The sequence below is a fragment of the Vulpes vulpes genome, chromosome 12 (assembly GCF_048418805.1).
Source record: "Vulpes vulpes isolate BD-2025 chromosome 12, VulVul3, whole genome shotgun sequence".
Classification (NCBI taxonomy): Eukaryota; Metazoa; Chordata; class Mammalia; order Carnivora; family Canidae; genus Vulpes; species Vulpes vulpes.
The window spans coordinates 93,587,955-93,612,589 of NC_132791.1; the positions used below are offsets into that span (position 1 = coordinate 93,587,955).

At 43.6% G+C, this 24,635-nt stretch overlaps 1 long non-coding RNA gene across 1 annotated transcript in view; it reads right to left on the minus strand.

Annotated features, from left to right (window-relative positions):
• The window catches only part of LOC140594908 (uncharacterized), a 57,922-nt gene that overhangs the window by 23,187 nt on the left and 10,100 nt on the right, over positions 1 to 24,635 (minus strand). Inside the window, exon 2 of the long non-coding RNA XR_011996181.1 lies at positions 16,788 to 16,901. This is a non-coding gene — a long non-coding RNA (uncharacterized lncRNA). The remainder of the gene's footprint in view (positions 1 to 16,787; positions 16,902 to 24,635) is intronic.

Here is a 24,635-nt window from a genome sequence, read left to right on the forward strand (position 1 = left end):
GGTTTAAAATTAAGGAAGAAATATGTACATTAATATAGTTCTGCAGGCTGATCGAAAGGATTCCACTTCCTTTAAAATTATGAACTTTCTTTTCAATCTCAATCTCTTTAATAACTGATGTTGAATACCTTACATTCATTGGCCATTTGGACCATTCATTGGTCCCTTACTATGTGAATTGCCTGTTTAGATACTTTGCTCCTTTTCTATTTGTATTTTTAAAAGAAACTTGAAGGAGCTCTTTGTGGGACACCTGGGTGGCTCAGTTGGTTAAGCCGTTGACTCTTGATTTTGGCTCAGGTTGTATCTCGGGTCATAATCTCAGGTCATGATCTCAGAGTCCTGAGATAGAGCCCTTATCAGGCTCCACACTCAGTGGGGAGTCTGCTTGATTCTCTCTCTTCCTCTACCCTTCCTTGCCTTAAGCAGCCACATGCATGTGCATGCTCTCTCTCTTCCTCTTTTTCTCTCGTTCTCTTTCATAAATAAGTAAACAAACAAACAAACAAGCTCTTTGTGTCTTATGGAAATCAAACTGTTGATTGCCATTATAGTCAAATGTATGACTACTTTTCCCTATGGTTCCTGAGGTTGGTGTTATAATTAGAAAGCCCTTTTTCACTCAGGACTTCTAAAAAAATACCCTTCTCACCGATGTTTTCTATTCTTTTTGTTTGTTTGTTTGTTTCATTTTCTTCTGTGTAAACACTGATCTACCTAGAATGAATCTTGAGGGGAACAACTAAGGGAAAGTTCTCAACCTACTGAGATTAAAATTAAGAAAAGAAATTGCAATCTGCAGGTAAAAGGTAGGGAAAATTTTCTTGAGGTTAATGAACTTCTTTCCCAAAATAATTTTTTAAATGTTGAGGTTGTTTTGTTTTGTTTTATTTTTTAGTCACTTTCATTTGCTACCACATTCTGGCTTTATAACCTTTTAAGATTTTTTATGTTCTTCAGCTATATTTAAAACTGAATGTAACAGGGACCTCTTGGGGAAATGTGGTATGGAGGTCTGTTCTTAAATTAAATATTTGGGATATAAATGCAAATTTAAATGACACAATTTGATCTTGAGTAGCTAAACAGTAGATGCAACACCATTCATTATAAAAACCCCACTGGGAAAAATGTGAATTCCAACGGCAATAGTAAATGCAAACTCAAATGCATAGTTTATCCTCAATACATGAGAACTGTCCCATCACCATTTGTTAAGCAATTCATAGTTCCTCTCCACTGACTTGAAATGCTACTTTTCTTATATAATAAATTTCCACTTGTTGTTGGGTCTATTTCTAGATTCTCCATGATTTTTCCTTAAGCAGTCTATGAAATGGACATTTGTACAGTTTCATCACATTATGCCTTTAAACATGAAAGAGACTAACCATTTTTTTTTGTATTTTATTGTGAAAATTAACATTGATACAGAAAAGTACATAAAATATATAAGGACATTTAAACACTTATAAAGGGAATCCCTGGGTAAACACCACCCAGGTCAAGAAATGGAACTAAAATTTATTATTTTAAGTTGTCTCCCACAACCATCCTATTTAAAATAAGAATTATCAGTTAGTTTTGATGATTAGGAAATCACACTCATTTAATAAAAATTGGAATATAAAATGATAGTGGGGGGCACCTGGGTGGCTCAGTGGTTAAGCATCTGCCTTTGGCTCAGGTTGTGATCTCAGGGTCCTGGGATCAAGTCCCGCATCAGGCTCCCCACAGGGAGCCTGCTTCTCCCTCTGCCTGTGTCTCTGCCTCTGTGTGTATGTGTATGTGTGTGTGTGTGTGTGTGTGTCTCATAAATAAATAAATAAAGTCTTTAAAAAATAAAAAAATAAAAATAAAAAATAAATTGATAGTGAAACTATCAAAGCTCTAAGAAATAGAAAGCACTTGGTTAATTTTGTTATTTTTATAAATAAATGGAGTTTAAGCTGCCTTATAATTTCATACTATACAAATGCAATGCAATAATCTTTCCTTATTTTACAAAAAGATTTTTCCAAGTTAATCAATCCTGTAAGAAAACAACATTTACACTTGAGAAGGACCCCTTTTCAGATGTTCAGAAGCATTTATTTATAAATGGTTAGGCCTGCACTGTCCAATATGGCAGCTACTCACCACAAGTGGCTTCTTACACTTCAACTTGTTAATTAAAATTACATAAAATTAGAAATTCAGTTCCTCAGTTGCACTAGCCACATTTCAAATGCTCCAGAGCCACATGTGGCTAATGGCGATCACTGGTGTTCAGCACAGATATAGAACATTTCTGTCATTGTACAACATTACATTGGATGGTGCTGTTTAGACCCTCCTTGGCCCCCACAAATGATTTGGAGTGTCTTAAAACACAGTAATTTGAGATGTTTTTAAAATATACAAGATCTACAATTAAAATAAATATAGGAAAGAGAGATCAGAAATTATATAACAGAGAGAAAAAGCAATGCACTAGGAACCAGTGATCTTATACAATGGAGCACTAAATCTTGTTCTAACCTTGTTTAGCCAAAGCTAAACAAATAAAGCATCTGATGAATCATATATAGTTCTCATTAGGCAGAAGGAAGCATACAGTTTTATTTGGCAAGACCTACTGTTTCCTGGCAGTAACATTTGGCAAGAAAATATCATGGAGAACCTTCTATCAGTGTAACCCATGGGTGGCTGGACCATTTGTGTGGTCTCTGTTCACCCTGCACACCTGAGGTTGGCCCATCACTCATCACATCAAAACAGCAGCAAAAATCATTAGCAAGATTTTCCCAAGGGTTTTGCAAGATGAAAAAAAAAAAAAGACTATGTCACACAGAAGACATAACCTCCAACTTGTATTAGCCATGATCTCCGTTCTTGTCCAACCCAAGGCCTCCTCTCCACTTCCCCTTCCGCTAAGTTTCCTTTCCGTTCTCTCTTGCTATTCCCCATCCCCTCACCCACACCTCTAAAAATCCTCTGTATTAGTTGCAGCAATTCCGCTCATGCCCTTCCACCATACCTCACTCAGCAAAATGCAAGCTCAGTGGGAAGTCAATTGGCCATCGAGAGTACCGCCTGCAGCCTACTTCACAAAAGATGTCCCTTTATCTTCCCACTTAAGAAACACTGAGCAACTTTTGAATAATGCCTTTAATGGCAATTTTGAAGATAATTTTTTAAAATAATTAATTAATTAACTTCTGATTTAGTCAAAGCAATACTTTGGCCAATTAAGCTACCTTGATCCAGGTATTTTGCATTCTGGTAAGCTTTGTAGCATTCAAGGCAAAACAGAAAAACAAATAGACACACATACAAGAGATGATGTGTTTCTCTTCTGACAGAGAGAAGCATACAATGTTTATGGGAGGACATTCTTTTTTTCCACCTCTACAGCTGGTGACATCTGGGACAGAGGGGAAATGATTTTCCCAGTCACAGAGATCATTAAGAAACAAGTCTGAGATTCCAGCATATGCCCATTTGGACAATTCCATTACACCATCCTGCCACCCTTGTTGACTATAGCATGGGAGAGAGCAAGAGATACAAAGTTCATCACGGTAGCTTCCAAACCTGGCCTCTTCTTAGAACCCGGGAAGCCAGCGTTGGGCACCATAATGAATTCCCCCCAGGGTGGCAGCCTCCTGTTGACACTACACATTTCAGAGGAAGAACATAAAAGATATGGTCCTTGTGTTTCCCACCTTCCTTGCAGACAAAAATTAATTAGAGGTCTATATAGACATTGAAATCATAGACTCATAGAACTAGGAAAAATTCTGCAGCTTACTGCTCCATTTTATAAATGAGATCACTGGGGTCCAGAGAAGCCATGTGATTTGTTTAAGATAACCAGTGGATTGGAGCCAGAAACAGAGTCAGAACCCAAGGTTGCCTGCAGCTCCAGTTTTTTAACTCAGAGTTCACAAATCATTGGCCCATACTGTGCTTTTAATTTTTTAATCACCTGCTCAAATCTTAAAGTTGGGAAATTACACCCCCATATGTCTGCATTTCTGACTTTGAAAAGAAAATTAGAAGATTTGCTAACAGGGAGTAGTGGCTGCTTCCCTTAGGGAAGCTATGAGCGCCTTGGCTCACTGCAGTTGCCACATATTCTCTACTTACTACACCTGCTGACGCCACCATTTACATGGCCAGCCTGCCCCCCAAAGTCCTGTGAGTCTTCAAGCTCTGCTTAAGATAACTAGTCCATGTGTCCCCCTCCCCAGTCAGGCAGTCAGCTCCCCAGGCTCAGAACCATGCCCAAGGTACTTCTGGAACTCCAGTAGCAGTGGCTGCCATATGATTGGTACTCAAGGCACGTCTATTTTTTAAATGAGTGTTGCCTGAATGATGGATTGACATTTAGTTACAGAGAGTGATAAGAAGAGGCATATCCTGCTCTGGCTCACAGCTCTGTCTCCCTTGAGTTGCGAGCTTCTGAAGGACATTAGCATCCGTGAAGACCACTTGGTAGCTTGCCCACCTCACTGATCCCTGAGCACCTCAGCTCCAGTAACTTCACCCCTACTTCCTTCACTACCCAGGCATACACAGAGCCTTGGGATTCCCCTGAAGCATTAGATGGCCAACATCTCCTTTCTCCAATGAAAGCTCCCATGTTGTTAGCTCTGTCATGCCCTTGCTTCCACCACAGCCAGTCTTGAAACATGCAGCGACAGACCTTCAGTGCTCAGCCACTCTCTGGTCTCCCAGCCTGTCACAGTGCTCTCGATGGCACTGCCTCCCTGGCCAGCCGAGCTCCACGTCACAGAACCTCTAAATGGTTTTCAGACTCAAAAGAAGTATTGTGGTCTAATAATTTCAGAGCACTTTTCACAAACATTTTTCGGGTTCAAAATGTGTAATTTAGCAACTTTAAACAAATGCCCGACTTTGAGGAGGTTTTTGCCCTGCCTTTTATCTTTGTTTTTTTGTTGTTTTTTTCCCCCTTGGGCACCATAATTTTTTCTTTGTCAACTATAAGGTTTGCATTGTGGGGTGTGTGTGTTACCCACCAGATAAAGCAATGCTCGAACCTTACCAAAAACTTTGGGTGCATCGTTTCTAGAACAGCTGTTTAGAAGTAACTATCACAAGCTGGACTTTTCTGACCACCATAGAGGCATCACATTCGAACATGCTGAAAATTTAGAAAGGTGGCTTTAGAGGCACCACAAAGGGATAACATAGGATTCAACTATGTGACAAATATATTTCCAAATAAGTAAAAGGGAAAAGTGGGAAAGAGTAGGAGCTGAAAAAAATCCAAATTCACAAAAAGAGTGGTTGCAAACAAAGCTGAATTAACTCTGAGAGCCCCATTTGCATGAAACATCTGTTATTCCATGTGTGTCAACACAACCAAACATCTAAAACTGAAGTATGAATGATGCATTGTTTCACCTGCAAAAGGGCAAGATTGTGTAAATGAAAACACAATAGGAAAAAAGGTACAAAAAAAAAAAAAGAAAGTTTCTGGTAGAAACCGTTTGATAGAAACTCACTCATATACACAAAAACTGTGCCAGAAAATTGACAAAGATAGACAAAAATCTTGACAAAGAAAGCAGCAGAATGAGGAAAGCCCACTGAGAGGCTCAACTGCCTAAAACAAAAATAGAAAGGAGGGGTCAGTTAAGCTGACCAGTTGGGAGGGAGGGATGCACACGGGGTGATGGGAGGATTTCAGCCTCCCAGGCTCCCTTCGGCTTCCTCACCGAGCCATTCCTAGATAAATACCCTGGGAGACGCAATGCCCTTGGATCCAGAATCATTCCCTGCTGTGTGAAGTTTCTGGGACTGCCACTTCAAGGAGGCTTAAAAAACACCAGGAGTTAAAAAACAAACAAACAAACAAACAAACAACAACAACAAAAAACCCGCCAGGAGTTGCTTAAACAAACAAACAAATCAAACAAACAGAAATGAGCAGGTGGGTTAAAAGTAAGCAATGAAAACAAGAGGTGGAAAGTCTTATTGCATTATCTTCCTGGTATAATAGCAATGGTCACTTATTATTATTATTATTATTATTATTATTATTATCATTATCATTATTATTGTGAATAGCTAAGAATATATATTTTACTCATTTGTTTTGCTCTCTACGTTAATCAAAAAAAAAAAAAAAGGCAATAAAGTCAACAATTAAAGCTGGCTGGGACTCATGATTCTCCCATTTCCAACCCTGTCTCATGAAGTGGTATATGTCCTTATGGGATTGGGGGGGTGAAAGTGGGGGTGGAAGAATCATCTACAGTCACTCCCTTTGGAGCCATTTCACCCAGATATGTACCAAACCACTGCTGAACAGCCAAAAAATAAAAATAAAATAAAAAATAAGAAGGAGAAAAAAAAAAAAGAAAAGGAAAGAAAAGAAAGGCAACAGACCAGCCAAGAGGAGAAGCTGACGCCCCCACCCACCCACCCACCCATGAGCTAGGACAGGCTCCGAAAGCTTCTTCCAGGGGACACTTGAAAAACAAGCAAGCAGCCTCAGAAGCACAGAGTCTCAGTACCAGAGACTTCTCACAACCACATTCATTTACCACATGCCATGTCGCAGCGTGTTCTACGAACTGCCCAGGTGTAGCACGAGGAAGCTGTCCAACCACTGGCCACTGCTACGGTCTTCCTGGACACCTTTGTCCCTCCACCTCTCCCCTCTGCTGACTTCTCTGTCACGTACATCCTCTCTTGACCTTCCACAGAAATATTCAGAGCCAGTTGGGTTCAGTGTCTGGGCACATGGAGCCCTCCACCTTCCTTCCCCCATCCCTCTGGACATACACCGTAATCCTGCTCAAGAGGAACACTTGCTCCTTCTTGAACACACTCAGTGTCTCCCCTCGTGAAGCTCTCCTCATCTTTAGAGAAAAATGAACTCCCTGCCCGGTGAGCCCTCCAGTTTCCTCCCCTTCTTTCAGCACACCACCCCTTCCTTAGTTCTAAAATGTCACTATCCAGGTAGGAAGGAGACAATACTTCCCCTGCGGGCTTCTGGAACTTTCTGGCAGTTACTTCCTGTCATGCTTTCCACCCTTCCTGAGGATCTGCTCCTTGACGTCGAGAGCAGGCCTATCACACTCACAAGTTCACATGCCTCAAGCAGCGAATGCGGTGTCTTGCGCATTCTAGGTACTTATAAATACCGTTTGGATATTTGTGATTGAACTGGATTGAGTTGTAAAGTAAGATGTATGGGGTCTGAGCTTTGGGTACCTGGAGCTAGTTTCACAGAAGCAGAACTTTGATGCCAGAGAGAATCTAAAGACCATGCCGATGAGGAAGCAGAGGCCCGAGGAGATGATTGACTTGCCCAAGGACATGTGCTCAGAAACAGAAGTCCAAGATGGGGAGCAAGTTGCCAGGACTTAATTGAGGATCCCTTAGCATAGTAAGGCCAAACATGACAGGTTAATTTGAGAGTAACTCCTGAGGAAATTGTCTGATTTTTCAGCCATATGGGGAGCCCTGCTGGGGCCCAGGCACCGTGCTAAATGTTCAGGGCAGGGGCCCACCGCCCTGCTGCTGTTACTGTCTTGAGAAAGGCGGAAAGACGACTGTCATTCCACCAAGAGCCCACATGGGAAGGTTACGTGGAACCGAACAGCTCCTCATTCTCTACCTTGGTGCTTCTCTTCACCCAACCATCCTCCTCCGTACACGTGAAAGTCCTCTCTGCTCCCCCATCTGCTCTCATCTGTGCCTTCTGTAATAAAAGCCATAGTTTTAATCCACGCCCGTATTGCTGTCTGCTTTCATTTTGGGCTCCTCTCAGATCACTCCTAGCTACAGCTGCGTGGCTTTTGCCTTTAATGTGGATGATAAATAAGACTCAGATTTTTGACATTATGAGGTTTACGATGGGTCATTTTACTCTAGGAGATACACACTACCTCCCCGACTTCCAGAAGAGGGAAAGGAAAAGGGAGCACAAAAGAATAATTTCAAATGATCTTCACTCCTAACTTGGCCCTTCCCTTGTTTTCTCTCTTTTTAATTCTCTCCTTCCTTTGTAATCTTTTCAAACTCACCGTCTTCTTACGTAATGTGGGAAAGAATGGGACGCTTCTTAAAATGTAGCCTAGATTAGACATCTGTAAATTGACCTCTCTTCTATGTGATTCTCCACGGCTTCTCGTGTTGTTTCATTTTAATTCCTTCAGCAGACACCAGTGCTCTGTGATGTGCCCCGAGGACCATGGCATAGGCAGCAGCTATGACACTGCATGGCTTCCTTATGGGATGTGGTTCCTTCTTCGTGCATTGTGTAGGAGGAGGTAATAATACCTCATGCGTACAAATCACCCTCCTAAAACTGACACTGGGTTCTTTGTGTGGCCTTTCTTGTTCAAATATCCAACCGTCTTGCAAACCCGGCACATCACACAGGTTCAGAACTCTATCCAAGCCTGGGTGCAGAGAGCTAAGTCACAGGAGTCTAAGTCAGGCATATTGTAAATTTTCATTTCTTCCATTGGCTTGTGTCCTAAATGCTATTGAATAGCAGTCAGTGCCAATGTCCTTTGTTTCTGGGAATGTATTGAAGGTGTACCTAACGCGAAGTTAATTCCTTATCAGAGTAGAAATAAGAGTTTGCAAGAAGTATGCACAATCCTCTCCATAGATTTAAGAATGAACAGTTTGGGGTTCATCGCTGGATTATGGGTTCTCTTACCTAAGAGTGTTTTGGCTTCTCTGCCTTCAAGCACAGCACGCGGAAGTGGGACACATCATAACGGGTTTCTAGAATATAGGAGAATCCTGAAGATGGCTAAAGATAAGTCCATAAGAAACAGCAGATTCCTGGGGTGCCTCAGTGGCTCAGCTGGTTAAGCATCCAACTCTTGATTTTGGCTCAGGTCATGGTCTCAGGGCTGTGAAATTGAGCCCGGCATCGAGTCCTGCATCAGGCTCTGCCCTGGGCATGGAGCCTGCTTTGAATTCTCTCTCTCCCTGTCTCCCTGCTCTCTCTCTCTAAAAGAAAGAGAGAAAGAGAAAAGAAACAGTAGATTCCTTAATCAATTGGGTCAGTATATCTCAAAGCATATTTTATAGGTGTATAATTCCAAATATTTCAGATGCAAATTAGTAAATATTGTCTATTTCCTTTGTTCAAAAAATATCTCTATTAGTTAGTATTCTCCAGAGAAACAGAACCAGTAGGATATGTGTACAAACACATACACACATGCACACACAGAGAACCAGAGAGAGGGAGAAATTTGAAAGATTGAGTCATATAATGGTGAGCGCTGGCAAATCTGATATTTGTAAGGCAGGTCAACAGACTAGAGACCGAGGGAAGAATGGATGTGGCAGCTGTGAGTCTGGAGGCAGGATTTCTTCTTCCTCAGGGGGCCACAGTCTTTTCCTCTTAGTGCCTTCAAGTGATTAGATGTGGCCCACCCACAATTTGGAGGACAATCTGCTTTACTCAAAGTCTACTGATTTACATGTTACTTTGATCTAAAGATACCTTCACAGTGACATCTGCACCGGTGTCTGACCAAATATCTGGGCACCATGACCCAGCCAAGTTGACACATAAAATTAACCATCGTGCTGCCATGTGCTCAATCTGACATTCTCTACGAGAAATTAAAACATTATGCTATTTTATGCAACATCTTATAGTTTTCAAAGCACTTTATCACCTCCCCCTTAAAGACATAATGGCACGAAAATTTTATAAATGGGACCCCTTGAAAATCGGAAAGAATAGGCCCTTTTTCAAAAGTTTAAGTCCTTTATCCGGCACTTATAATATAGCAATTGCAACAACTGATGTAATAAATGGTTCAACTTCACCTACTTAATCCATCATATGCCAGAAAAGCGCGAGACTGGTGGTCCTCTTGCAGGTACGCCTAATCACCATTTATTTGTAAGACTGTGTCTGTGGGGAAATATATTCAAACCTGTTATCCCGCCTGTGCCAGCTTCCCACAAATTAGGGATGACCGTGGATACAAGACGAACAGAAATGGAAAGAGAGATGTGCTCCTGGCTGCCAGGCACTTCTCTCCTCTGCATTTTCATAATCATGACCAGCGATCACTCTATCTTTTTGTTAGCTGATATTCTCTGACCCAAACCATCCCTGGTACCCAGGGGGTTATCACAGGAAACAAAGGAAATATGTTCTGGAGAGAGACCCTTCCTACTAAAACTCTTTGCATATAAAGGTTATTTATTAGGCAAGGGCCAGCTCATCTAGATAAAAGTAGAGGAGTCATTTTAAGTGTTAGAATAACAGCCTTCAATTCTGATGTGAAAAATTGCAGTTAATTTTTTTTGTCTTTGAATATATAAAAAGCATGGAAACAAGAATAGCAACTCTAACTCATGTCATGGAAAAAGAAGCCCAACTATGTGCTAACATGGTTATGCTGTCGCTACCATTGAGCTGTAAATAAAAGCTCCCGAACTGAGATGGGTAAGAAATATAGTCTTAAGCATTTACCAGATCCCATTTTATTTCTCTCCTACCCGCCCACATTTTCCAGTAGTTGCAGAGGCAAGACTAGGTGCTGCTCTGGGAAGTTAGGCAAGCACTTTCTTGGCCCCCAGTGACCCACCCTGCCCCGCCGGCAGCATTGTCCACAAGCTCTCCTCTCCTGCCAATCTTACAGACCACACTTTGAAGATTGCAGGGTCTTGAGATAAAAGGATCCTGAAATCCCCAGACACTGCTTGATAAAGAGCCACTGAAGAAAGCCATCCTATCAGCGTGACAGGAGCGAGAAAAACCCTTTGTGGTAGTCAGCCGCTGAAATCTGTGGTTTATTTATTAGACAGCATAGCCCATCTTATCCCAGTAGAATGTTATCCAATTCTTGTCATCTGACAGTGGAAAACACCATTTCTTAAAGCAAATAGTATATTCTATTCTAAAGAAGACTTGTCATGTGGAACATTATTCAGAGAACAACAAATAGCATAACAGATCACATAAACTGTTCGCGGCTTTCCCACACATTTAGAAGCTTCCTTCATTCAGCTGTTTCTCATTTGGCCCAAATGTCTAGCATGGCATTTGATTCCCTGCACCGCCCAGGCATTTCCACCCTTTCTGGTCCCATCTTCCTCTCCCTGCTTCTCGTGTGACTTCCGGAAACACCGAGCTCCCTGTGGTTCCCTGTATAGACTCCAACATTTTGTGAATCTGCTCATTCTGTTCCTCCTGCCTGGACCATTTTTTCTCCCCCAGCCATCTGTAACTGGTCTACCCACCAAGGTTGACCAAAGAGGTGTTACCACTGGAGTGATCTAGAACAAGGGGTTTATTGCAGGGAATTGACCCTACACAACTGTGGGTGCTGGTCAAACAGCTTATGCGCAGCTCTTGTGTCTGCATCTGGTGCTGAGCCTGAAGTGAGCAGGACTGTGTTTGAGTCTGGGAAGGAAAGATGGATGTGAAATGGGGAGAGTCAGGGACAAACCAGAACCCACATGGATAAGCTGGGAGCCCAGAAGCATGAATGGAGCTCGTGATGGCCTCTCTTGCCTCAAACTTCAGTGGTGCTATGGGGGAAGCTGGCATCCCTCATCACAGAGCTAAACACACACATGGCCTAGGAGTCAAAGAAGTTGATGGAGGAAGTCTGGTGGGAGAGGATGGAGGTGCAGGCCTGGTTGCTTGCCTCACCTCAACTGGGCAGGTCAACAGATCTGTAACCACAAGTGTGAGCAACCATGACGTCTGGTCCTACGCTGACATTCTGGGCATAAATATGGCTGCTGCTTGTCCTTTACCTCCTGGACCTCATGCACATTTCTCTAGTAAGTAATCCTAACCCAGATCCATACAGGGAAGGGAATTCTGGGCAAGGTCATTTCAGCCTACTCAAGTTGACAAGCACAAGCTCACCACACTGCCTAACTGGCTCTTCTTTTAAGACTCAGGGAAGGCAACACCTTCCTTGGGGAGTTACTTCCAGCTTCCAGATTATGCTCATCAGTGCTTCTCGGTGTATTATGACCACTTTTCCGACTGATTTAGAAAATGCAGGGAAAAGAAAGGCAGGAAAAGTTCCCCTTGTCTCTGTGTTCAAACCCAGATGTACTTGTACCCCACCTCGAGCTGACTCAAGTGCGTGTCAGTGCGGAATATTCTCCCTCGGTAGGGGGGCTGAGGTTGGTTGAATGTAGAAAGAAAACAGCCATGGGCCATTTCTAGGGTGCCAGGCGTCATCCAACAGAACCTCATGTGCTCAGACTCCTATTTCTGTTCTCCCCAGGGTCGTGGAAGGTGGGTACTATGAGCCCCACGGGGGACTCAGGGCCACTAAAGGAGCTGCCCACAACTGCCCCAAACCACCGCTGGATTCGTCTGACTCCAAACTACACACACTCATCCTGCTGCCCTGCATTTCCTCCCCTGCCCCAGTTTGGGGACTGCAGGTGGCTGGGATGGCACTGGGACTCAGAGGGCCCCACACTAGAAGAGGGAAGTGGCGCCATCAGCTGGTGGGGAAAAGGCCTAAGGTGCTTATGAACAATCCTGTAGGGGCCCCACCATCCTCCCTCAGAGGCCTGGAGGCTTGGTGGCAGGGCTGAGGCCCAAATCACCACCTTTTCCCCTCCCCATCCCGCTCCCTGGCCCTCCACATCTGGGTTGGTAGGGCATCCCCTCTCCTTTAGCATCTTCTGGCTCCCATGGCTCTTCCTAAGGCTGGTATCCCTGGTGGTTCTGCTGCTTGAAGTCTGCCTGGGTATTCCTGTGTTCAAGAGGGCCTTCCAGCGAGTGAGGGAGTGCCTCATAGGCTGGGATGTACCTGCCATCCCAAATACCCCACCACTGGTTAAGCTCTAGTCCCAAGCTCCTCCCCTGGGGCCATACGGTCCTACAGACTACTGGGCTTCAGGAACAAAACATGATCCCTTTTCAAAACTCATGGAGGGCAGCCAGGAGAGGCGGCCTTGGCACTCAGACAGGCCTCAGTGTGGGTCCCAGTCATGCCACCCACTACGGGGTCTCGGGCTGCTCACCCTCTTTCATCTCCAAACTGGAGACAGTGCCCACTGTTGTTGGGTGGTTGGGAGGGTAAGCGGGACGGAAGCATGGGACACACTTAACACCAAGGCCGCACACAGCCCTTGTCCTCGTGGCGATACTGTGGCAGCTGCTAAGAGCACGACCTGATTTGGCAGGTGTGCAAAGCCCCGCCTGAGAGCGAGTTCAAGGGTCCCGTAGCTCTCAATGGCTCAGCCCTCAAGGTCCTCAACAGTGCAGCTAAAATAAAGCCACTCCCATTTCTCAATGCAAAAGTCAAACTCTGCTTGTCTCTTTGGTTGGATGGAATTCACGCCTTCAGTGAACCCCACTGCGTGCCCACCGCAGCATCTGCCCTGCATGTGCGGAGATACTTAAGGACACCAAAGACGTAGTTCCCAGCTTCGAGGAGCTTTCTGTTTCTTCCAAGGAAGGCACTTGGACCATGTGAATAAGGAGTTAACAGCAGCTCTTTCTCCCTTTATGCAGTTGCTGGTTAACAGCAGTAAATTCTCATCTGAACTGCGATTGACCCTGTGCACACAATCATGTTATTCATATTCTTATAAACAGAGGGTACAGTATGTATAATTTCCTAGATTTCTGGGAGGGGATGTATCATAACTAAACTCCAACTTTTCCTTTGGAGAAACAGAGCCATTTGTTTCTGGTTAGCTTCAAAGCAACAACTAATTTTTTCCTTTTATGTGTCAGTAACTTGAGTGAAATTTGTCACTTGTTTTTATGAAAAATTCTTTGCCATTGCCTTCATTGCTTGAAAAAAAAAAAAAACCACCCACAACACTCACACTTCCTACATGGTACAAGGGACTTGAAAAGCAGTGACAGGATGGTGGTGTCATTTCTAGTCATGGAAAGTAACAGGAGTCCCGCAGAATGGCCTGGAAGCCGTCAGTCCTACAAGAATCTATTTTCAAGTGCCTACTATGGGAGCAAGATCACTGGTGACATCTTGTTCCAATTTAAGCAAGGTTGAGCTGTGGGCCAGCTCCTTCAAATCATAACCAGCACAGAAATTACCTCCTACCAAAAAACCACAAGGGTTAGACTCTGTAAGAATGAATCCCGGAAAAGTTGGAACCCTCGGGTCCAGGCGTATTTCTGAAGCAATCCAGTCAAGAACAGCATTCTCATTTTCTTTGGTTGGGGCATTTCTTGTTTGTCCTGGGATGCAGTACAAGGGTGGTTGGGGTGATGAAGAGCAGCTTTATTTTGCCTTAAAAAGAACTAGCGGCTCCTTCACCGCTTTGCTTTGAGCCAGAGCTATTTAGAAAATGCTCAACCTATTTTTACCTTTCTATATACATATTTAATAGATACCATGTCATTAGCAAATTACCAAAAAACATGAGCTGCCACAGTCTCAGAAATGACTCAGAGTAAACAGGATATCTCTCTAGGAGCACACTTCTCTCTGGGGATGGTTTCCTCTGGGCCACATTTTCTTTCCCTGGGCATGCCTCGGTTCCCCCCAAAGGACCAGGAAGATTGTGATACTTTAGGGAGGTTCCCTGTCTACGTCCCAAACCCCAAGCATCAGTATATATATTGTGGCTTTGAACTCACAGTTTGCTTAACCTCTTTAAGCTCAAGTGACCAATGAGCAAGGAAAGGAATAGGAGTGGCCCTAAGATGATTCAAATAAGTTGGGTACACCCAGGATAAATGAGGAGCAGTCAATTCACATTTAGGATTCAGGAGTGTAATGTGTGTGTCACTGTGGGAGATGACGTAAGGGACTGAGGAGGGAGGAGGAAGGGGAGCTAGGTGGGCAGTGGTGGCCGTCTTGACCGCTCTTGCAGGGCAGGCAGGCCATGTTGGTTGTAGGGAACCACCTGGCTCTGCATCCTGAAATGGCCACCAGGGTTGTGGCCTAAATTGTGTCCCCCTGCTCCAAAAATTTATATGTTGAAGTTCTAACCCCCAGTATTTTAGAAGAGGACTGTATTTGGAGGTAAGACCTCTAAAGAGGTAATTAAGTTAAAACAAGGTCATTAGGATGAGAGCCTAGTCTAATCTGACAAGTGTCCTTATAAAAAGAGATCAGGACCCAGACACACACAGAGGGAAGACCACGTGAGGGCACAGGGAGAAGATGGATAGAGTGCACAAGCCAAGGAGAGAAGCTTCCAAAGGAACCAGCCCTGCTGACACCTTGATCTCTGACTTCCAGCCTCTAGAACCAGGAGGTAAGTCTCTGTTGCTTAGGCTCCCCAGTCTGGTATTTTGTTCCAGAAAGAGTGGCAGCCCTAGCCCATGAATGCAAGTAGTGACTAGCATTTGCAACATCAAAATATTCTGGAATTGCTGGCAAACTTTGTATATTTTCAGAATTTCCTCAAAGTAAGCAAATTGAGAGAAGTCTTTCTTTGGGATTTTTAAAATGACGAAAGGGGGTAGCATTTGAGAAGCTTTTATAACCACAATCCCTAATATATTCCTATTTTCCTTACTCCTCCTCTGAGTCTCTACTTCCTCTCTCCCCAAGCCGCACTTCATCCTCAATCACCTGGCCTCACCCTCCCATTGCACACGAACGTCCCCAACAGCAGCTCTAAGCCACTTCTAAGCTCTAAGCCACTGTCTCCAATGATGGTCTTTGTGTAATGGCTGATATTTGACGTCATCATCACCCCCGACTTCACTCTCTGATTTCTTCTAACAGAAGGAATACTTGCTTTCTGTGAAAATTCTACAATCTACAAAAGCATATGGAATTAAAAATAAAGACCCACCCCTACTCCCCATCCTCGGCCTTCTTAAAATAGTGGGGTTTCCCTCCACTGATGAAGGGATAAACGAAAGGTGGCAAATTTATGCAATGGAATTTGACAGGAAAGGGAAATGAAGTATTGACCCACGCCCCAACATGGATGAACCCCGAGAACATTGTGCTAAGTTAAAGAAGCCAGTCCCAAAGGGCCACATACTATGCGATTCCATTTACCCAAAACGTCCAGAATAGGCACTTCTACAGGGTGGAAAGTAGTTAGTGGCTGTCAGGAGCTAGGGGAAGGGTAAATGGGGAGTGACTGCTAGTGGATTTGAGATTTCTTTTAGAGGGGGCAATGAAAATATTCTAAAATTAGATTGTCATGACAGTAGTACAACCCTGCAGATATAAAGTATACATTTTATATTTAAAATTTTAAATTTAATTTAAATGTTAGGGATACCTGGGTGACTCAGTGGTTGAGTATCTGCCTTTGGCTCAGGGTGTGATCTTGGGGTCCCAGGATCGAGTCCCACATAGGGCTCTCTGCAGGGAGCCTGCTTCTGTCTCTGCCTCTCTCTCTGTGTCTTTCATGAATAAATAAATAAAATCTTTTAAGAAAATGTAGATGCTGCTGTTAAAAGGGTGAGGGGGAAGCTAAGTGTGGAAGCCAGAGGGTCCTCTGGGTAGCATACAGAGATCCTAATGTCTTGCAGTAAGAGGGCAGAGAAGGCCGAGGACAGACTCAAGATTTTAAATCTTAAGAGTAGATTTAAGTCCTAATCGTCTTTACCAAGACCTGGTCCTTTTTTGAGAAACAACAGGACTCTAACACATGGGATGAGGACATCTGAGTGGATGCAAGCAAAAATTTTGAATTCCCAGATTTCCCTAAACCTTCTGAGCCCACAGAAGTGGCCCACTCCTCCCTATGAAGGGCTAGCACTCCTCCCTTGTTTCAGGACAACAAAGGCCTGTTCCCACAAAATCACATACTTTCCCCCCCACTCAGAATCTGCCTTGCCCCTCACCTGCCCACCTTACCATGAGGCCGATAACCAGGGTTAGGTACGTCATCGCACAGCTGGGATATGCTGGTCCAGCTACGTGGTAAAAGTAGGAGGATCTGCAGCACTGGCCTTCGTTTCCTACCAGGAGCTGGGAGGACACATGTAGCACTGGTTATGCTGGTGCTTCATCAAAGGATCCAGGATAGAAGATTGGGTAAGAAAGGGTTTATAAGGGTTTGTTGCTTTGGGAGCACCCTCTTGGGATGCAAGATTTAATACCCTGTCAAGGCCCCAGGAGATGGTGCAAATAGCCCTTAAAGTATGGAAAAGCAATGGCCCACACCAAGTGAAGTAGAAATGCCTGAACTGTCATGGCAAATGGTGAACGAGGAGCAGGCACACTGGAGTGGACGGTGTGACAGAGAAAGCCTAGAGGATACCCTGCTCCCTAAAGCACTAAGGAAGGCACAGGTGAGAGCTCCAGCATCCCTCAGAGGTTCAGTGGTGGCTCCGCCACAGAACGGGGCTCACCAAATCCCCTCAACAATCGAAGGCCAGGTGATGGCAATCACCATCAGGAGCCAAATGGAGGCAATTATCACATGAGTGCCCAGATCAGAGGGGCAGCCAGAGGGCCTGCCCCATGGGAAGCTTGGGAAATAGTTAACAGAATATAGGGCCCCAAAAAACAGAATAGATGGGCAGGCAGGAGGGATATGATTGGATCTGTACAATTATAAAGTCAAGGATGGATGAGCTAGATGCTGAGAATGGTGGCCCCGGTAGTCATTTTACCTTCTCTGTTTCTAGACCTATGACAGTTTATAGACCCAGAACCCATTTATTAAAGGAGAAGCCGAGCCCCAGGAAGAAGAGCCTGATATACCGTAGTAAGTATATACAGTAATGAGTCTGTTAGCTCTTTTTTAGAAAAACCTATAGTCATTAACACAGGTGACTGGTCACTCGAGAAAGGAAACACTCAAACATTTCAAGAGTATCAGTTACAGGGTCCAGGTTGATATTTCTACCCAATGACCCCAAGTGGTATCATGCCCCATCCCCTGTGACAGTGGGACTGGATATGGGGCCCAGCAGTCCTGGCCATGGCCCAGCTCACTGTAGGTCTGCTGGTTTTACAGACCCGCCTAGTAGTCATTTCCCCAGGCTCAGAATGTGTAATTGGTGCTTAGTAATCTCTTCCACCCGTTTGTTGGCCGGTGGGGTCAGAGCTCTCCTGGTAGTGAGACCAGCTTCAATAGTAAGAGCTGCAAGTTATCCCACTAATTTCCATCTTCTGAGCTTCCCTGGAAAAGAGGCCCATTGGAATCCCAGAGAAACTGCTCTCAGACCTGACATAAGATAATGGATTCAAGTAGCTCAGGGATGGAGTGTGGTGGGTGCTGTGATGTGCTGCCCAGACCCCCTCCCAGCTCCCTGTGGAGCTCTTCTTGGCTGAAGAGAGGTCCTCACTCAAGACCACAGCCACTTCCTGGAGGGGCTGGAATCTGATGTCTAATTGTTGTGGGTATATGAAGGCCACGCACCGTCATCCCAACTTGGGACAACGCTACAGACTTCACTCAGTTCCAGAACAACTGTAGTGCTATTGGGGCCCCACTGAGACTGCACAGCAGCTCAGCTACTCCCTTAGCCCAATCCTGGCTCCTTCTCTTCCAATGTACTGATGCCCAAGAGCATCTCTAGTGAACCTTCAGCTCCTTAACCTTCTCAGAGCCTACGTCACAGGGAACCTAGCCTGTGAGAAGACACACCCGGCTCTTCGTGTTCTCTTACACGTAAGAGTAAGATTAAGAGTAAGATTCATTACTCCCGGGATCCCTGGGTGGCTCAGTGGTTTAGTGCCTGCCTGCCTTTGGCCCAGGTCGCGATCCTAGAGTCCCAGGATCGAGTCCCGCGTTGGGCTCTCGGCATGGAGCCTGCTTCTCCCTCTGCCTCTCTCTCTCTATGTCTATCATAAATAAATAAACATTAAAAAAAAAAAGATTCATTACTCCCCAGGACACTCCCCTCTCTCAAGAAACCATGTGTAAGTGCTCTGCCAAAATATGGGAGCAAACCAGGAAAGAGGCCTGGGATCCAAGAAACCAGGGATTTAGCAAAGCAAGGAGGTAAAAGGAAGCTCCGGGGCACATCTGTGAAGTGGCCTGTTCATTCTGGAACTGGAATATAGATATTCGGGAGGGACTTCAGCGGGGAAAGAAGAACGCAAAGGAATCAAACACCTGAGGGTGTCTGAGTATGCTTAGAACATACTGGACTTCCACGGCCTCAGGAAAGGTTTGGAGCCCATGAGATGAAAGGTTGAGGCAAATGAGATGACCACATGAGGCCGTTATTAACATCTGAAAGACCAAAACATTTCACAAGAAAGAAAATAGACTCTGAGCTCACCACTTGGCTGTGCCGTGACCACTATTTACCTGGTTCTCACAGCACAAACACTGAATATTGATTCAACCAAAAAAGCGAAGCGATTGGGAAAATAGGAGGAGAGGTAAATTTGTATGCGTGGAGGGTGATGTAAGAGCTAAATCCTCGCTTTCTCCAGTGGGAGGCCATAGGTTTACATCTAAAATTGGAAAATAAGAGAGAAAGAGGGTAAACAGATTCTGACCTATGGAAATAAATAATCATGAGAAAGAACTACAAGAGCTAGAAGTTGCAGCTCTGGCAAGAGAAAATCCAAGTGGGGAAAGAGTTAAGCAAAGAGCAACTTGCCCTTTTTTATTGTAAATTGTGTCAAACTACTTGACTTCTTACAACTGTGTGTAATATGTTTGAAAGTGGGTGGGGGATGGGCTGCATGGGGGAATGGGCATTATGGAGGGCACTTGTGATGAGCGTCAGGTGAGGTATTTAAGTGATGAATCACTAAATACTACTCCTGAGACCAATATTGCACTGTCTGTTAACTACCTAGAATTTAAAATTTTGAATAGAATAAAGTAGCAGGTGTTACTTTGCAGTAATAAATATTAACTTTTTTAAAGTAAGGGAGCCCCATAAATGATGATTGATTGATTGACTAGTTTGTCTAATATAACCAATGGATTGTTTCATTCTTGATAAAAAGTGCCAGGAGTAAGGAGTGGATCCTTGTTATCAGGTAAACTCAGAGCCTGTGCCTTCCAGCTTCAACCATGGTCCCCACCCACCTCACCCAGGGGAGAACTAGGAAAGCAGCCAAAGTCCCACCCTGAGTCACTCCTGGAACAACCAAGGATGCTGCTCCATGGTGCTGGCCCTTCATTTATTTACTCAGGAAAATCCCTTCATTCAGAAACGACGCTCACTTTAACTTTTATTATGCTAATGTTCAAACATGCACAAAGGTGGAAAGAACCTGCATTTACCCACTTCCTACCTTCAACAATTACCAACATTTTACCCATTTATTTTATTTGCCCCACCTCACCACACCCCACCTCCAACCTACCCAATTTCTTTGGTTTGGCATATTTTAAAGCAAATCCCAGACATTATGGTATTTTACCCATAAATAGTTTGATTTACAGCACCAGCTGACAGGACCTTATGTTTGAATCAGGATTCAAATAAGGTCCACACGTTGCATTTGATTGCTATGTCTTCTCTCTCTCTTTTCTCTTTTTTTATTAGTTTGAGAAGTAGAATTTGGTGATTCATCAGCTGCATACAACACCCAGTGCACATTACATTTTTTTTTAATTTTTTTTTTTAAATTTATTTTATGATAGTCACAGAGAGAGAGAGAGTGGCAGAGACATAGGCAGAGGGAGAAGCAGGCTCCACGCACCAGGAGCCCGACGTGGGATTTGATCCCGGGTCTCCAGGATCACGCCCTGGGCCAAAGGCAGGCGCCAAACCGCTGCACCACCCAGGGATCCCAAGTGCACATTACATTAAGTGCCCTCCTTAATGCCCATCGCCCAGTGACCCCCTCCTCCCACCTCCCCTCCAGCAACCCTCAGTTTGTTTCCTTGAGTTAGAGTCTCTTATGGTTTGCCTTCCTCTCAATTTTCATCGTATTTAATTTTTCCTTCCCTTCCCCTATGTTCATCTGTTTCATTTCTTGAATTCCACATATGAGTGAAATCATATGATATTTGGCTTTCTCTGATTTATTTTGCTTAGCATAATACCCTCTAGTTCCATCGACGTTGTTGCAGATGGTAAAATTTCATTCTTTTTGGTGGCTGAGTAATATTCCATTTGTGTGTGCATGCACACTCCTGTGTGTGTGTGTGTTTATGTATATGTATGTCATATCTTCTTTATTCATTTATCTGTCAATGGATATCTGGGCTCTTTCCATATTTTGGCTATTGTGAACATTCCTACTATAAACACTGGGGTGGAGGCACCTGGGTGGCTCAATCAGTTAAGTGTCTGCCTTCAGCTCAGGTCATGATCTCAGGGTCCTGGATTGAGCCTCACATGGGGCTCCCTGCATAGCGGGGAGTGTGCTTCTCCCTCTGCCCCTCCCTGTCACCTGTTCTCTGTCTCTCTCTCTCACTCTTTCACTCTATCTGAAAAAATAAAATCTTTTTTTAATTTTTAAAAATTAAAAAAATAATAAACACTGGGGTGCATATGCCCCATCAAATCACTGTGTTTATCCTTTGACAGCAAACTCTTTGACCTCAGCCATAGCAACTTGTTGCTAGACGCATCTACAAAGACAAGAGAACCAAAAGCAAAAATGAATTATTGGGACTTCATCAAGATGCCTTTTCTCTTTTACTCTTAACAGCCCCTCCCTGTTTTTCTTACCGTTAATTTGCTAGAGAGACAAAATCATTTATACTGTAGAATGTTGAGTATTTTGAATTTGCCCAATTACTTCTTCATGTCGCTTAACTTGCTCCTCTAGCTCTTGTGTTTCCTGTAAATTAGTCGTCAGGATCAATGTTGGGACAAGAAGAGTTGCAGGGTGATGCCGTGTGCGTCCTATCCCGCTACAGCACGAGGCTCATCATTCTGCTTGTCCTACTTTGAGGTCTGCTGAGACTGGTTATGAGGTTCACACAGTGTCAGTCTCATCTCTGTAGCGTGAAGTTCTCCACAAACTTTTCACCTAAAGATTTTAAAATCTGTGATATGTTCTTTCCAAAGACCAACAGCAGCAAATCCTTTTCTGTCTGGCCCCAGAATTGTGGGAAATGGTGAGGTGTGCTTGGATTCAGAATTGCTATGGAAACGTAACTGCCATGTGTTTCCCATTCTTCCCTCTTTTGACCAGCTGTGCCCTATTGCAGGCTCCCTATTGTATGTCTCATGTGTGGAGGGGGGATAACTTGTCTCCCTTGGTCTCAGATCAACAGGAGCTACACCTGAGGGCCTGATTTGGCTAACAAGACCCTGGACTTTCAACAGATGTCAAAATGGTGGAGACACTTGAGGGAGAGTTAAATGTATTTTGCATGTGGAAGAGATATGAACTATTGTGGCTAGGGCACAGATACTGATAAGTGGATTCTGAGATGCCCATCCCTCCCATCAGAGCTGGAGTTCATTTCCCCTTCCTCTGAATCTGAACCAACTCCGTGATTTGCTTCAACCAACAGAAGGTGGCAGGGTTTAGTCCTTAAGAGACCAGTCAGCTTTGACCTCCCCATCCACCCTCATGGAAGCTGACCGCTATGTGAAGAAGTTCAGGATAGACTGAATGATGAGAGGTCTTCTGAAGAGAACCAAAGTTTCCTGGTGACAGCACCAAAGTCTACAATGTAAGTGGGGCCATCTTAGACACCACAGCCCTAGCTGAGCCCCTCAAAGAATGTAGCCTCGGTAGTGACCCCCAGTGGACCCACATGATGGTGGTTTGTTATGCATCAACAGACAACTAAAATACATGATAGATAGATGGTAGGTAGGCAGATATATATATCAATCCATTGATGGCCATTACCTGGACTCATTATGGGTTTCAAAATATGTTTTTTTCTCATTTCTTCCTCATTGATTAACTGGAAATCTGTTTAAAAAAAAAAAAGCACAACTTCCCATAACAACTATTTGTTTACCCTGAAGGGGTAAATGTAAGAAAGGGAAGACAAACATTTGATGTTACTTTTGAATTTTCATAGTGCCCGGTAATTCCAATTTGCCAATGGGATTTGGGGGGGGTTTTTTTGGAGGGTTTGGGGGGAGGAGTCTTTTGCTTTTATTGTTTTTGTGTTTTAGCATCATTACGAGCCCTTGGATATTTATATACTTAACTTATTTCAACCTATGGCAGTTATTATCCTTATGGATACTCAAATAGCCCCCTCTTTGGCCCAGGGGAGGCTCAAGTTGATCTGTGTTCTTGTGCCAGAACCCCATTAGTCTTTTTTTTTTTTTTTAAGATTTCATTTATTTATTCATGAGACAGAGAGAGAGAGAGAGAGAGAGAGAGAGAGAGAGCCAGAGACAGGCAGAGGGAGAAGCAGACTCCATGAAGGGAGCCCAACGTGGGACTCGATCCCGGGTCTCTAGGATCACACTCTGGGCCGAAGGCAAGCGCTAAACAGCTGAGCCACCCAGGGATCCTCAAAACCCCATTAGTCTTAATAACTTCCTTGCTTGCTTCCTTGCTTGCTGGCATAAGAAGATAGCCTAGACTCACCACATTTCCTGATCTGGAGTCAGCCATTTCTTTAAGGAGTCCTAGTTCCTTTAGTGGGAAGTGGAACCTATTTACTCTTAATTTACATTCAATTCCAACAAACTTGGAAATTAAATTTCCTAGCCCCAGATGCTTAGCAAGTTTACATTAGAAATAGGCTGCAATAGACACACTCCCCCAGCTCTAAGAGGGACAGTTAATAGCTGATTAATAGGAGAGAGAACTAGAAACAAATGATGAAGGGCAGACATATGAACTCCAAAATTTCAGCCACCTGGCCCCACTCCACACTTGGATTCTCCAAGAAGAGATCTTCAGTATTCCCATTTGAAATTAATCTCCTTTTCCAGCCATTCCTTAAATTTTATTTATACCTCTATTACAGTATTTATCAAACTGTTGTTGTGGTTTTGGTCTGGTTATCTAGATCTGTACCCCATATATCCATTAGAATCATCTAAAAAGTTGCTTGTTAACAAAATAATGATGAAAAATAAAAAATTTTTTAGATACCATTGATGTATAATATTGTATACCAGCATTAGATACATGACATAATAATTTGATAAATGAATGAATTACAAAATGATTGCCAAAATAAGTTTGACTAACACCCATCACTGCACATAGCTATAGTTTTTTTTTCTTGTCATAAGAATTTTGAAGATCTATTCTTTTAGCAGCTTTCAAATATACAATACAGTATTAATTATATTCACCATGTTGTAAATTACATCCCCAGGACTTACTTATCCTATAAGGACGTTTGTACCTTTTAGCCACCTCCACATTTTCCCTGCCCATATCCTCTACCTCTGGCAACTGCCAATTTGTTCCCTCAGTTCTACGAATTCAGTGTTTTTAGATTCCAAATATAATTGACATCATACAGTAAAAAATTAATTAACTGAATAAATTAAAATGATGTCTGGGCCCTATTCTCAGAGAGTCATATTAAGCAGGTCTGAGTATTTTTGAAACTTGCCAGATGATCCTGACATCACTAATCTATGATCCTGGAAGGAGAGAGCCTCGCTAAGTAGTTCTTGTATCCCCCATAGCTCTGTTACGGAGAACTGCCATTCAATAAGTGCTTGCTGATTTGAAATGGGATTGAAATTAAGTAGCCTGAATCAGAAATGGTCAATCATTTTCAAGATAACAAAGTGGACAGAGTGTCCACCCCATCCCCTCAGAGGACTGGATCCATAGCTATCTAAAAAATTTGACTGTTGAGAATGACATATTTACAGAGGTGCTCAGAAAGCT